We start from the raw sequence: 16,297 nt of genomic DNA on the forward strand, positions 1-16,297 counted from the left end.
TTCGGATGTGGCTTCAGGTATCGGGTAAAGTGCCCACCCCTATAGATAGAGGCATCACTAATACTAAAAAGAAAAGTGATATGTAAATTGTTTTAAGATTATTATATTTTGTACTAAGGGGGTGTCCGCGCTTCGCGCGGACTATTGTTTTATTGTTGTTAAAAGTATGATTTTTTGGATAATGTAATTATGTGATCACTTTTATTTGTTAAGAATGTTATTTGGTGTTTTTATTGTGTTATGTAGTAGTAATAGTGATATGTTAATATATTTTGTCTTTGTTTTTTTAATAATGTGTTTTGTCTATATAGTATTTGTTAGCAGTGAAGTGAGCCTCTAATATAAAAATATATTGAATTTCAATAACTTTGCATTTATGCATTTGTTGATTCTAAGATTTACGGTTTCAGCGTCAAAATTTTCTTTTAATTTTTTTTATATTTTTGAACATTATAACTTTCAAGATGTTTTCGTTTTTTCCCATATTTTTACATTGAGCCTTCAGCATCTATGTATTTTCTTTACGTTTCTGGTATGCAGTGTTTCTCATCATCACCAAAAAAGACTCACCTCATGCTCTTGTTCTTTATCGCCTTCTTCACCTTGAGATTTCTGGTATTTATTGTAGATCGGGTTTAGGAGTTCCCAGTTGTGCGGTTGTTTCTCGCATCATTTTAAGCTACTCCATGCAATATTGGATGCTCCTCTTCTTCCTTAGATTTTAGCTGATGTTAGGAACTGCATCTCTTTGGGTTGAGTCAGAGTTTAGTCGTCTTTGAAGTTGTTTTCTTCGTCGTTGGCTTACCATTGTTACTCCCCTCTCGTCTTAGTTTTCAAGATATGGTTTTTGGTGATCTGACTTCTATAGCTCGAGGACGGCTCCACGATTTGATGATTTCGTTTTGTCTACCCTTCCAGCTATGTTCTTTCATCTCGTTGCAGCTTTCAACCCTGCTTGCGTCTCTGTGACTCTCTCTCTCTTTCGCCATGTTTGCCACTCTAGGTTTGGATAGTGTTCTCCTCCGAGTATGCTCTGTAGATTTGGAAGATTGTTTATGGTCTCAAGTCTGGACTCATGTTTCTCGGGGGTTGGCTTCATTTCTCCCTCACTCATGTTGTTCTCTTCTTCCCTTAGTATAAATGTGTGATATTAGACTATTGGAGCTTTGGTCCCTTCTATCCAGAATTTTGTGGTTCTTCCCCGGCATAGGCGTCTTGTTTGTGCTTGTTTAGTTTGTGAGATGCTTCTTACCTCTTAGCTGGTGGTTGTGCTTATCGTTTGTTATGTATGTCTCTTCCTGCTTCGTGGTGATTTTGGCCTTCTGTTGATTATTCTTACTCTAACCCGCTTTCTTGGTTCTTTGCATTGGTCCTTGATCACGCTCATTTGTGTTCGAGGGATTGCTTTATCTGAAGATTATATTTCTACATTTTACTGACTTTTGATTGTTCTGGCCAAGATACTCTATGATAAAGTGGGGTAAGTTAGTTTTCGTTCTTGATCGCCTTTGAGCTCTGGACCTTTATTGAGTTAGTGTTTCTTTGGCATTTTTTTTCTCTGGGATTATGGTGGTTTTATGTTTAAATTATGTGTTCTGCTTTAGTTTGGTTAATATTAAGATAAATATATAGTTGTAAATGAAATAATAGAAAATAGTAAAAAATAATAAAATAACAAAAGTTTATGTTATTTTTAGCTGCGAATAAATTAAATATTTAAAGTACATTTATATTTTTTACTTATTTCTTTATTCGTTTTGCAATTTTTTGAACAATAAAATAGATTAAAATATATTAGCAAAATTCAAATGATGATGGTTAGTGTGAGAAGGATTAGATAATGTATAATTAGAAAATAGTGAACCAAATTGCAATAATCTAAAAGAAGAAGGATCTAAAATGTAAAAAGACAAAAAGATGACACGTGGCAGCAAACCCCCCTGCCACTTGTCGGAAGAAGGGAAAAAGTCTACTTTATATATAAAGATTACTCTCTGATGACATTTATTAATGAAGTATTGTATTTGTATAGAATAGCTCACATAATAGTAATATATTAATATAGACCATAATACAAATAGCATTACTTTTGAGTTATCAAGAAGCTCAATGATATGTTTGAGCATGTCTCTGATGCAACGAGGATTCTAAGAGAGATCAAGCTTCTCAGGTTGCTAAGGCATCCTGATATAGTTGAGATTAAGCATGTTAGAACATGATTTACCGGGGTTTTTAATTTGGGATTCTTAACTCATGATTTGACATTTTTCTGTTTTTTTTTTAACATTTTTTTTGCTAAAAGCCGGCTCTTACATCTCTTATTTAAGAGACGGTTCTTAGCTTTTCTTAGTTAAAAGCTAAGAAACGGTTCTTATCCGAAGCTAAGAACCCCACCTTAAAAGCCTGAGTTAATCATGGTCTTATGCTTCCTCCTTCGAGTACAGAGTTGAGAGACATTTATGTTGTTTCTGAGCTGATGGAATCAGACCTTCACCAAGTTATCAAAGCTAACGATGATTTGACGCCTGAGCATTATCAGTTTTTTCATGTACCAGCTTCTCCATGGTCTGAAGTTTATTCACTCATGAGGCAAGTGCCTTGGCTAGTGTTATGATAGTCCTATGGCTACTACACCTGAAAAAATGTGTTTGATTTTGTTGTAGCTAATGTGCTTCACCGTGATTTAAATCCTAAAAACATTCTAGCAAACCCTGATTGCAAGCTGAAGATTTGCGACTTTGGACTTGCTCGTGTGTCATTTCACTACAAGAAAACAGCGGTATTCTGACGGACATTCCGACGGAAAATGAAATTTTCGGAATATCCCGAGGAACTTCCGGGGAAATTCCGAGGAAACACCAAATTGGGTTTCCTCGGAATTTCCTCGGAATATACCGACGGAATTCCCAGGAAATATCAATCCGTCGGAATATTCCGAGGAAATTCCGAGGAAAAATGGGTTCCTCGAAAAAACCCGATAAATTCCGAGGAAATATTATAGCCGTTGGAGAGCCGTTGGGGGATTTTACAAAATTCCGAGGAAATTCCGACGAACTAGCCTTTTTCGTCGGAATTCCGTCGGAATTTCCTCGGTCTGTCGGCAGGATTTAAACTATAAATACAAGCCCTCCGCTTCCTCTTCATTCACTCCATATCTTCATCCTCCCTCTTACTCTATTTACACACGAATTTGATTCATAAAAAACATGTCTTCTTCAAATTATTTTCGTTCTTGGATCGATCGACCTCATTTGGATCCGAACACGAGATTGCTTACGGAAGAATACCAACGAGGTATAACCGAATTCATGGGGTTAGTTCACCGACAACCGGAAGAAAAAACAGGTATGTTAAGATGTCCTTGCTCTAATTGTAAAAATAGAAAGGTTATTAAAGAGTGGGATGTTTGGACTCATCTATATTTGAGTGGGTTTACACGAAGTTACAAAATTTGGTATCATCATGGGGAAACTGATTATGAACATGGTAGTACTAGCGAACCTCAGCCAGCGGTTAGATTAGAAGAACCAATTAGAACGGATGTAGATTATGGTGTAGGTACTGAGCAGATGGTAAATAATCATTTTAGAGGGGAAGATTTACCCAATGCACAAGCTAGGAGATTTTATGATATGTTGGATGCTGTCATTTTAGAGGGGAAGATTTACCCAATGCACAAGCTAGGAGATTTTATGATATGTTGGATGCTGGAAAGCAACCATTGTACGAAGGTTGCAGAGATAGTCATTCAGCTTTATCATCTGCTACAAGATTGATGGGCATTAAAACAGATTATAATTTGGCTGAAGACTGTGTGGATGCGATTGCTGATTTTGTAAAAGGTATTCTACCCGAGGATAATGTAGCTCCTGGTTCATACTACGAGGTTCAGAAACTCGTAGCTGGTCTTGGTTTATCGTATCAGGTAATAGATGTATGCAGCGACAACTGCATGATTTATTGGAGGGCGGATGAACAGCGGGTTACATGCAAATTTTGTGGAAAGCCTCGTTATAAAGATACGAGTGGAAGAGTTCCAGTGCCATATAAAAGGATGTGGTATTTACCTTTGACGGAAAGGTTGCAGAGGTTGTATCTGTCTGAACGCACAGCGCAACCAATGAGATGGCATGCGGAGCACTCAACAGATGGTGAGATCAGACATCCTTCAGATGCAAAAGCGTGGAAGCATTTTCAATCAAAGTATCCCGACTTTGCGTATGAGAGAAGAAATGTCTACCTTGGATTATGTACTGATGGTTTCAGTCCGTTTGGCAAGAGTGGAAGACAGTATTCTCTATGGCCCGTCATTCTTACACCATACAACCTACCCCCAAACTTGTGCTTGCGACGAGAGTTTTTGTTTCTCTCGATTCTCGTTCCCGGACCAGAGCATCCTAAGAGATCACTTGATGTGTTTCTTCAGCCACTAATATATGAGTTGCAACAACTATGGGCTCAAGGTGCTGAAACATACGATGTTTCGTGTAAAGAAAACTTTCAAATACGAGCAGTACTAATGTGGACAATAAGTGATTTTCCAGCATATGGTATGTTGTCTGGATGGACAACGCATGGAAGGCTATCATGTCCATATTGTCAAGATAACACTGATGCTTTCCAACTAAAACACGGAAGGAAAACGTGTTGGTTTGACTGTCACAGGAGATTCCTACCACCTGATCATCCATATCGTAGGAGTAGGAATTTGTTTACGAAGAACAAGAGGGTGTTTGACAGTCCACCTCCGGAAATTTGTGGGAAAGATTTGAAGACACAACTAAGAGATTTTGGTGCAGAAAGGACGCCAGACGTCGGTGGACATGAGCGTTTTCCGGTAGATGCTGTTGAAGACCTACATAACTGGCACAAAAAAAGTATTTTCTGGGATCTGCCATCCTGGGAGGATCATCTGCTAAGGCATAATTTAGATGTCATGCATATTGAGAAGAACTTTTTTTGACAATCTCATGAACACGATCCTTAATGTTCAAGGTAAAACAAAGGATAATTTGAAGTCAAGACTGGATTTAGTCGATATATGTGCTCGTTCAGAACTTCATGTTGATGAGAATTGTAGGGCTCCTTTTCCCATATACCGACTTGATGCAGAGGGAAAACATGCGTTCTTTGATTGGATTTCAAATGATGTGGAATTTCCAGACGGTTACGCATCTAATTTGCGTAACTGTATCGACAGAAAGGAAGGAAAGTTTACTGGCTTGAAAATCCACGATTGCCATGTAATGATGCAGAGCCTCCTTCCGTTCGCCTTCAAGGAACTATTACCACGAAATGTTCATGAAGCAATTGCAGGGATAAGTGGTTTCTTCCGCGATTTATGCACGAGATCAGTGACTCTTGAAAGTATTGAAAATTTGTAGACTAACATAGCCGTGATTCAGTGCAACCTTGAGAAGATATTTCCTCCCTCATTTTTTGATGTTATGGAGCATCTTGTTATTCACCTGGCAAGAGAATTGGAACTTGGTGGTCCTGTGCAGTATAGATGGATGTATCTGTATGAGCGGTATATGTTCCATTTGAAAAAGATGGTGAAAAATTTAAGTAGGGTGGAAGGTTCTATAGTCGCACAGATGATCAATGAAGAAACTTCAAACTTTGCCGAGTACTACTTTCCAGCAGAAGTTCAGACCAAAAACAGAAGACCTGCTCGGCATGATGATAGAGGCGAACGGGCAACATATCATGTTACGGTTCCAGACATTTTCACAGACGTTGGACGACTTAGCGGAAAACCAAAGGACCGTCGACTTACTGAGCAGGAGCGCAGTCATTTGCAAACATATTTGCTCAACAACTGCGAAGACGTTCTTCAATATGAGAGGTAAATAAATGAGCCTACAAATTTTTATTTTAACAAGTTGAAATTTAAATCTTAATTAATTACATTATTGTCATCATATACAGGATTTTCATGACAGAAAAGCGGTTCGAGTATAGATATGCCACAGAGGACGAACTAGAAGAAATGAAGCAGAGAGAATTTACTGGATGAATGTTTACTTATGTGAGTGCTTTAAACAAATTAAAATATATTTTATCACATATTTATACTAATTCACATTTACTGATATAACATATATATATATGTGCTATTAATAGGTGTCTGCTGGTTTGGCCAGAGGTGAAACATTTGACGATTGGATACGTGAGATGGTCGTTGGACCAAACTTTGTTGTGAAGTCATATCCGAGATTTTGTACTCGAGGATATGCATTCACAACTCAGAAGAGGAGACGTTCGAGTACGACTTATGATGCTGGCGTTTGTTCTGCATCAGGAGATGATGTATACTACGGACACATACATGAGATTTTGGAAATCAAGTATTTGGGCATGGTTGGATTGCGCTGTACTGTTTTCTATTGTGATTGGCACGACAACACTCCAGATCGAGGTGTGAGAACATATGCATTTGGTGTTACATCAGTAAATTCGAGGCGAAAGCTGCAATATTATGATCCTTTCATTCTTGCTTCTGAGACCGATCAGGTATTTAAATGTTAATTATTCAGAATGATTCATCATCATGTGTATTAATTTATAATTTTTCTAAATGTTACAGGTTTGTTATATCAAGTACCCCCGGGTAAGGAACAGAGATGATCCATGGGTTACTGTTACAAGACTCAATCCGAGAGGCCAAGTTCAGGGAAGTTCTGAGCTGAAAGACCCACTACAACCAAGCACATCCAGCAACTTAAGTGCAGCAGAAGATTTAGTTGGAGTTGGCCTTGTAGTCGATTTAACTGAATTTGGAGAGGAAGCCGTCGTTCACGTAGAGGATGAACCAGTGATTGGAGAGTTTCACCAAGATCCAAATTCAGATTCATCTGGTGATGATGACTCGAAAAACAGATTACCATTGATTTTGTTTTTTTTTTTTTAAGAAATACCGAGGAAATTCCGAGGAACACTTGATATAACCTCTTTCCTCGGATATTAGTTATTTGGTTTATCTAGCAAGGCAAAGCTGAATACGAATTAAAAACTACTCAAAACACAACCAAATAAAACGAAGAAACCATGTAAAAGAAATACGAACTCATAATTAAGAGAAAAAAAAACTAAGTTCAAAATTAACAGAAAATAAGACCATAAAACGTTAGAATAGAAAAGAAAATAAAATAGCACGGTCGGAAATCAAATGGCAATACTGGCCGGTGATAGCTTCTAATCCTCGTCTCCTGCTCCAGATGTTCCTGCATCGTTGGGTCTCTTGGACCTCTTTCTTACCCTGTGTGTACCACTCGAACCCGAACCAGAGCTGGATGGAGAGTTGTCCTGATGAACTACATCATCCTTTTGGCAACGACACGGCCTGATACGTGAAATGGCAGCCCAGATCTTGTGTAGCATGTCGTTGTTTGTCTTTATGCTCTGATCTCTCCAATGTTGTTGCTGGCGCGAAGTGGCGTTCGGTGGAAGCTCTTGCAGCTTGTACTGGCTGGAGTCTGATGGGAGTAGCTGATGGGGTTGTGAATCATCTGGAATGTCTTGTGCAGCCTCATATTCTCCTTCTTCATCAACCACGGCCTTGCCTTTGGTCTGATATTTTGGCGTGAAGAAGGATGGCTTGTCTACTAGTGCGGTAGCAGGGGGTAGGAACTCAACTGCAGCCTCTGAAAGTAGAGCAGTCAGGCCGATCTGAGGCAGGTGGCAGTAGAGTGTTTTCTTCGCTCGGTCCTGGAATACGTAGACGTAAGGACCATCCCGATCGATCCTCGAGTGGGGACCAGCTATGAACTCCTTACTTACTAGAGAAATGACATCCAGGTAGTTCCAAGCAATGTTGTTCGATCTGTCCAGTGCTACCTGTTGGTTCTCGCAGTCTACACCCACATGTCTAAGGATCCGAGTAATCACTGCACCAAATCCACATGCATTGCTCTTGGATTTGGTTACTTTCCCCTTGTATCCTGCTAAGTTTGCGGCCAGCACCGCTCCCATGTTGAAGGCAGTAGCAGGTGGGAATGTAGAGTTTCCAAATACCGGTAGCAAATGCCTCACACCTTGGTACAGGAGGCACAACTCCCATTGCGTGACTGATGCGGCTGTGGTTGTCCCATATAGCAATGAGCCAATGAGGCGTGTGGCATATCTCAGTACTGGGCTCCGGATAAGTGACTCATTTGCCTGAGAAGATCTATAAACCCCTGTGCCAATCGTTTCCCAGAAGTTCAACAGCTCTGAAGTCCAATAAAGACCAGATGTCCTCTCCCCTGCACTCAATCCAAATAGTCCGCAGAGGTCTGTGAAAGATACCTCATAGTATACTTTCTGCACTACGAATGCCAGAAAACCTTCCTGATGGCTATCATCGGGACAGCTGACGTATGCGGATGCTATGAACTGGCGTACCAACTCCGGATAAGTGGGTTCGTTGAGGTTGCATAGTTGGCCTAGACCCATGTTCTGGAACAACCCTTCAATATCTGATTTGATTCCCAATATTGTCATCGTCTCAGGACATGCTAGTTGTGTAGCCGGAACGGCTACCTTCTTCATGTTGTTGTAGTGGGTGGTATCAGACTTATCCCACTTCTTTGGCCTTTCCTTCTCTCGCTGAGATGAACCCTCTTCTTGTGTGTTCTTCTTTGCTGATATTTTCGTGCGCTTCATTCTCTACAAAATAGAATCATTGCTCTCAACATGGTTATAATCAATTAAGAACTCAAAGCAACATGAAAATGAAAGGCGAAATCGAGTTGTGATAAAAAAAACCAAATTGAAAAAAATTCTCAATCCCTAAATCATCTCAAATCCTGTTCCAAACTCGTTGATCACAGACAATTGTGTTCTATTCCATGTTTAAACATATGTTTCATGCATATTTGATCAAGGAATCAACACGGAAATAAGAAATTCACAAAACCCAAAAAATTGCTCAAGAACACGATTTCAGAATGTGGAGATTCGCGGAGTATACCTGTCTTAGGGTGAAAACGAGTGTAGGAATCAGGTAGAGCTCGAAAAATCAAGGGGAATAGAGCCCAAAATTGTTCAAATCGGATGATTATAGAGAGAGAAAGGGGGTGCGAATTATAGGGGAAATCGGAGGGGATGAGAGTTCTGAGGTTTAGATCCAAAATGTTTGGGTTTTGCCTTATAATTCTGTTTCCCGCACACGCATCGATCGATGCGTTTTTGAACAAATACGGATCGATCGATCACATTCTTACGGTCCGGTCCATCTTAGTGATCGATCGATGCGTTTTTGGCCATATATCCATCGATCGATCCGTTTATAAAAAAACTTACAAGATTTTCCGAGGACATTTCGAGGAACAATTGAGATTCTCGATCGATCGATGGGATAATCTCATCGATCGATCACATTCTTACGGTCCGGTCCATCTTAATGATCGATCGATGCGTTTTTGGACATATATCCATCGATCGATCCGTTTATAAAAAAACTTACAAGATTTTCCGAGGACATTCCGAGGAACAATTGAGATTCTCGATCGATCGATGGGATAATCTCATCGATCGATCACATTCTTACGGTCCATTCCATCTTAATGATCGATCGATGCGTTGTTGGACATATATCCATCGATCGATCCTTTTATAAAAAAACTTACAAGATTTTCCGAGGACATTCCGAGGAACAATTGAGATTCTCGATCGATCGATGGGATAATCTCATCGATCGATCACATTCTTACGGTCTGGCCCATCTTAATGATCGATCGATGCGTTTTTGGACATATATCCATTGATCGATCCGTTTATTAAAAAGAATTGACGTATTGAAACCCCAAACACTAGTTCCTCGGAATTTCCTCGGAATATTCCGAGGATATTCCGAGGAAGAAGAGGGTTTCCTCGGAATTCCCTCGGAATAATCCGAGGACATTCCGAGGAATTAGGGTTTTTAAACCGAAAACAACGTTTTGCGGTTTGAATAACACCTATATAACCCTTATTAAGTGTCTTACGTTCATTATGAAGTCAAAAATTTGTTCCTTACCGTATAATTAACATTTTTCCGATTGTATGAACGAAATCCCATAACATAAGAGAAACACTTATACCTTTTAATGAACGGTAAAGGGAATACTTTCAATTAGTTTTGAAATTTGTTATTTCATGGTTTATGCTCAGCTATACAAAGAATCCTCAATGATATGCATTACAATTGTATAAGAAATGAAATACGGCAAAAAAAATTGATGTTTTGAAACCCCAAACACAAGTTCCTCGGTATTTCCTCGGAATATTTTCATTTTACCGGGCAAATATTTGGCGAAAATTGAAATTAGAATTCCGACGGATAATGTCCGTCGGACCCTAGGTTTTATAACCACGAGCCCTTTCTCCTTCCCCATTAGTTATGATCCTTTCATTCTTGCATCTCAGGCCGATCAGGTAACTAAATGTTAATTATTTAGAATAATTCATCATCATGTGTATTAATTTATAGTTTTATTAATAATTTTTTTAATGTTACAGGTTTGTTATATCAAGTACCCCCGGGTAAGGAACAGAGATGATCCATGGGTTACTGTTACAAGACTCAACCTGAGAGGCCGAGTTCAGGGAAGTTCTGAGCTGGAAGACCCACTACAACCAAGCACATCCGGCAACTTAAGTGCAACAGAAGATTTAGCTGGAGTTGACCTTGTAGTCGATTTAACCGACTTCGGAGAGGAAGACGTCGTTCACGTAGAGGATGAACCAGTGATTGGAGAGTTTCACCAAGATCCAGATTCAGATTCATCTGGTGATGATGACTCGAAAACAGACTAGCATCGACTTTTTTTTTTTTTTAATAGAAATACCGAGGAAATTCCGAGGGAAGATAGGTTTTCCTCGGAATTTCCTCGGAATAGACCTTGTCAATTTAGGGATTTTATTATAGAGTCTTTTTCCTCGGAATTCCCTCGGTATCTCCGACAGAATTCAGAGGAAGATAAGGGTTTCCTCGGAATTCTCTCGGAATATTCCGAGGAAATTCCGAGGAACTAGGGGTTTTTTTACCGAAAACAACGTTTTGCGGATTGAATAACACGTATATAACCTTCATTAAGTGTCTTAACCAGATTATGAAATCAAACTTTGGTGGTTTACCCAATAACAAACACTCTTACGATTGCATGAACGAAAACCACACAACATAAGAGAAACACTTATACACTTTAATAAACGGTAAAAGGAATACTTACAATTATTTTTGAAATTTTGTTATTTTATGGTTTATGATCATCTATATAAAGAAATCATCAATGGTATGCATTACAATTGTATAAGAAATGAAATACGGCAAAAAAAATCGATGTTTTGAAACCCCAAACACTAGTTCCTCGGTATTTCCTTGTAATATTCCGAGGGAATTCCGAGGAAGAAAAGGGTTTCCTCGGAATTTCCTCGGAATATTCCGAGGAAATTCCGAGGAAGTAGGGTTTTTAAACCGAAAACAACGTTTTGCGGTTTGAATAACACTTATATAACTCTTATTAAGTGTCTTAGACTGATTATGAAGTCAAAAATTTGTTCCTTACCCTATAATAAACACTTTTCCGATTGTATGAACGAAATCCCCACGACATAAGAGAAACACTTATACACTTTAATGAACGGTAAAGGGAATACTTACAATTCGTTTTGAAATTTTGTTATTTCATAATTTATGATCATCTATACAAAGATTTTGTATAAGAAATGATATAGGGCAAAAAAATTTGATGTTTTGAAACCCCAAACATGTGTTCCTCAGAATTTCCTCGGAATATTCCGAGGAAATTCCGACGGATATTTAAGTGTCCGTCGGAATTTCCTTGGAATATTTTCATTTAACTGGGCAAACCAGCCGCGAAATATTTCGCGAAAATTGAAATTGGAATTCCGAAGAAATTCCGACGGAAACTATCCGTCGGACCCTAGGTTTTATAACCACGAGCCGTTTCTTCTTCCCCATTTTTCTCTTCTTCCTCTCTGGCTCCTCTCCCTCCTCTCCGGCGATCTCCCCCTTCTCTCCGACGATATCTCCGGCCAATCCTCTCTAAATCTACACAAATCATGTAAGGACCCTATCCCACTCTCTTAGGTTCTATTTGTTAGGTTTTTTGTGTAGATTTGATAGATTTTTTTCAGGATGATTGGTTAGGATTGTGATTTGGTTGTATAATAGGTTTAGAATTGTGATTTGGTTGAATACTTTGTTTTGTTGAATTGATTTAGAATTTTTTTATAATTTTTTTATTTTTTTCATATTTATAAAATCGTTTTTTTGTATATAAATTCGATTTTTGTGTATAAATTCGATTTTTGTATTTTACAAAACGATTTTTGAATATAAATTCGATTTTTTGGATTTTACAAAGCGTTTTTTGTATATAAATTCGATTTTTTGGATTTTACAAAACATTTTTAATATCTATAAAAATATTTTTGTGATTAAAAACTATTATTTGGGATTAAAAAATATATATATATATATATATAAAAAAATTTCTATATTTATTAAACATTTTTAATATTATAAAAACTATTTTTTGTAATTATTAAACTATTTTTTATTTATTAAAACTATTTTTTGTTTATTAGAACTATTTTTATATATTTATTAAACATTTTTAATATCTATAAAACTTTTTTTGTGATTAAAAACTATTATTTGCGATTTTTTAAAAAAATTTATATATATATATATAATATAAATTTCTATATTTATTAAACATTTTTAATATTATTAAAATTATTTTTTGTAATTATTAAACTATTTTTTATTTATTAAAACTATTTTTTGTTTATTAGAACTATTTTTATATATTTATTAAACATTTTTAATATCTATAAAACTTTTTTTGTGATTAAAAACTATTATTTGGGATTTTTTTTTAAAAAAAATTAAAAATTTATATATTTATTAAATATATTTGTTTTTTAATTTACCGGTTTCATGATGATTAGACCCGGCCTCGACAGTGTCGTGGTCGTGGTGGTACGGGGAGCCAGTCTCGGGATTCCAGCCATTTTCAGGATTCCCCTTCGCCCCACAGCTCCTACCTTACATCTCCCTCTGCTGCACCCGCTCCTGCTCCTCTCGCTCCCGCTGCTGCACCCGCTCCTGCTCCTCCGGGTCCTCCGGGAGTAATGAGTGTTGCAGAGTTGGTTCGACAGCCCGGTCGTGACCATCTTCCCTATCTCACTCTGTATCCACATGGACGGGGTCAAACATGGTAATTAAACATTTTTTTTTTCATTAAAATTTGATTCATTATTAAGCGTTTGTTCTTTTTATTAGGTTCAACCGATCCGGGAACGGGATCAGCGCATGGATCAACCGTATGATGTACTCGGCCCTCGACAAGGGACATCCGACTTTCACTCACTTCCCTACCGACAAGCAACATCTGTGTTTTCGTCAGTTTGCGGTAAGTATTCTAATTTTTTACTTATATTTTTAATCTTTAATATATATATTCTACTAATTGTGCTTTTTTTCAGCAAGAATTCAACTGGAATTCCGATAAGACGCTCTTTATCTATCACCACTTCGTCCATAAAGTTATGGACAACTATGGGAAGCAGATCCACGAGTGGAAGAAGAAGTGGGAAATCAACAAGGTTCGATTTAATTTATTAAACTATTTTTTTATTTATTAAACTATTTTCTTTTTTTTGTTAAAAGGTCCCAAAGTCGATAAACAACACGGTCTGGACGGAGTTGTGTGCGCATTGGGATAAGGAAGAGACGAAAGAAACTTCTTCCACCAACTCCACCAACCGCAGGAGCGACCGTAAAGGGAAGGGCGTCTTCAAGCATAACTTGGGTGCTCAATCTATTGTCTCTCTGGGGGATCGCATGGTAAGTTCAGCCGCTTTTTCTTCAATTATTTAAGTTTTGAAAATTTATTTTTTGTCCATTTCTTCTAATTTCTAATGTTTCTTTAATTTATGTTTTTTTCAAGGCGGAAGAAAATGATGGCGAGCCGGTTGATGATCTCGCCCTAATGAAGAGGGCGTATACCAACAAGAAGACCGGCCAGATTGATAACGGTCTTGTGAGGGAAGTGGTCACCCTGGTCCAAACTCAGGTGCAAGACGAAGTGTCTCAGCTTCAAACCGAGGATGACGCTTCGACGGCTTCGACCAAGTTGTCCCGGTTTCAAATCAACGAAATCGTTGAATCCGTAAGTTCTTTTTTTAAAGTTCAATTCATTTATTTCTTGATTTAAATTTGGCGATTTTCTATTTCAGTCGGTTCCAAAGAAGAATGGACGTTTGGTCGGTTTGGATCGTCGCACCCGATCGGTTCCTCTTTCTTCTGCACCACCGCCCTTTGTTGATCCAGAAGTACTTACGGCTCAGTTGAAGGACAAGGATGATCGCATATCTTTGTGGGAGACCCAGATGGCGGCTCAACAGGCAGGCTATGAGGCCCAGAGGAGGCTGAACCAGCAAATGATGGAGATGATGCAGAGGATGTACCCGAACGAGGTGTTCCCGAACGTGCCAGACCCGTAGTTTTTTTTTTTTCAAAAACTCGGAATGTTTTATTTTTATTTGTACAACTTTGAATATTAACTAATCTGTTTTCAATTTTAATTTTAATTTTATATTTTCGAATTTAAATTTCAAAAAAAAATTAATTTTTTTTTTTAATTCCGAGGAAATAAACCCTCGGAATATACCGAGGGACATGTTCCTCGGAATATACCGAGGGACTCATTCCTCGGAATATACCGAGGGACTCGTTCCTCGGAATTTTCCGAGGGCTCCGTTCCTCGGAAATTCCCGATGAAAATTCCGAGGAACATTTCGTCGGAACTTCCGAGGATTGGACCATCAGAAAGTCCATCGAAATATCCCGAGGAAGTTCTCCCTCGGTATATTCCGAGGAGCTTTCCGACGAACTGGTGGTCCTCGGAGTTTCCTCGGAAATTTGTTTCCTTGGAATTCCGTCGGAAAATTCCGAGGGATTTCCGAGGAAAAATGAATTTCCGAGGAGTTATTTCCGAGGACTTGTTTCGTCGGTATGTCGTCGGAATAACGTTATTCCGACAACATACCGACGATTTTTTCTCTCAGTATGTCGCTGTTTTCTTGTAGTGGATAGAGAAGTGAATCTTACTCGTTATGATGATGATTGTGTCAGTAACTTTCTCCTTAACTGATACAGGAACTATTACGTGTTATAATTGTTATTAGCAGATACAAGATACATGTGGGGTTGTTACGGGAACTATTACGTGTTATTAAATAAACTTTGGTTGTTTAACTTTCTCCCTAACTGATACGGGAACTTATACTTGTTATTAGCAGATACTGATACATGTAAATAATACAATGTTTTTACATATACACATACTTATGATGTATTAAAGTATAGGTTAATCTATATTGATAACATATACATATGTCAATATCACCTAAATTTATACATTTCTTATAAAAAATAAGATAGTTGAGTTAATAGTTATCCGTTAAATAAAAAATTAACATTTAGTCAAAGAGATAACAAGTAACAGTTGCTAGGGGTGTTACGCATGTCGTATGGCTTGCTCAGAAACCGCAAAGGGATAGAGCTCATCACCACCATCGTGGATCAGAGGAAGAGTTCGCTGTAGGTACAGATTACGGAATCGTTCCCATTTCTAATCCCAAAAGTGAAATTCCGTAAAAACTCCCAAACGTGGAATTCCATAAAAACTCTAACTCGTCTGGTTCAAGCGCCTCGATGATCGTCTCGGTTTTCTTGATCTTATGATACGAGTTTACACGCTCACCCACCGATTCATCACCAGCAGCTAACATTCTGGGGGTAGATTGAGTTCTTCCATTATAATGGATCTGGAAATTGTATGAGAGAAGGTATTGGAGGTTAGGGTTTCGGTGAACAGTTGAGCCAAAAGAGGAAGATGGTAAATGAAACGAAAAAGATGAATTGGTTGGGGGATTAAATGCGACTCTTCGTTGTTCGAAGCCGACAAGGTCCTCTCACGCCCCATCATTTTGAACTTGAAAAGGCACGAACCATGGGATTGTCCAATGGGAATGAACGGTGCTTCTGACACGCAACCAAAAGCAGACCAGTGCTAGGAACCCGTAGGTCTACAGAGCTAGAAGGGGTAAAATAGTCACAATAAAAGATGGCCAAAAGTTGAGGGTATATGGCTAGATATATGAGTGTTTGGGTGCAACCCCACCAATTTCTCTTCTTCTTTTTGGTAGTCCCATTTGCCTTTTGCTTTGTTCTCTTTTGGTTTACTAACCGCTTTAGTGCTGGTGAATATACTTTTACTGGCTGCACATATATTTAGTG

At 38.3% G+C, this 16,297-nt stretch overlaps 1 pseudogene; it reads left to right on the forward strand.

The window, feature by feature from the left end:
- Positions 1 to 510: 510 nt before the first annotated feature.
- Positions 511 to 15,655, forward strand: LOC125583000 (annotated as a pseudogene).
- Positions 15,656 to 16,297: the final 642 nt, after the last annotated feature.

The sequence above is a fragment of the Brassica napus genome, chromosome C3 (assembly GCF_020379485.1).
Source record: "Brassica napus cultivar Da-Ae chromosome C3, Da-Ae, whole genome shotgun sequence".
Lineage (NCBI taxonomy): Eukaryota > Viridiplantae > Streptophyta > Magnoliopsida > Brassicales > Brassicaceae > Brassica > Brassica napus.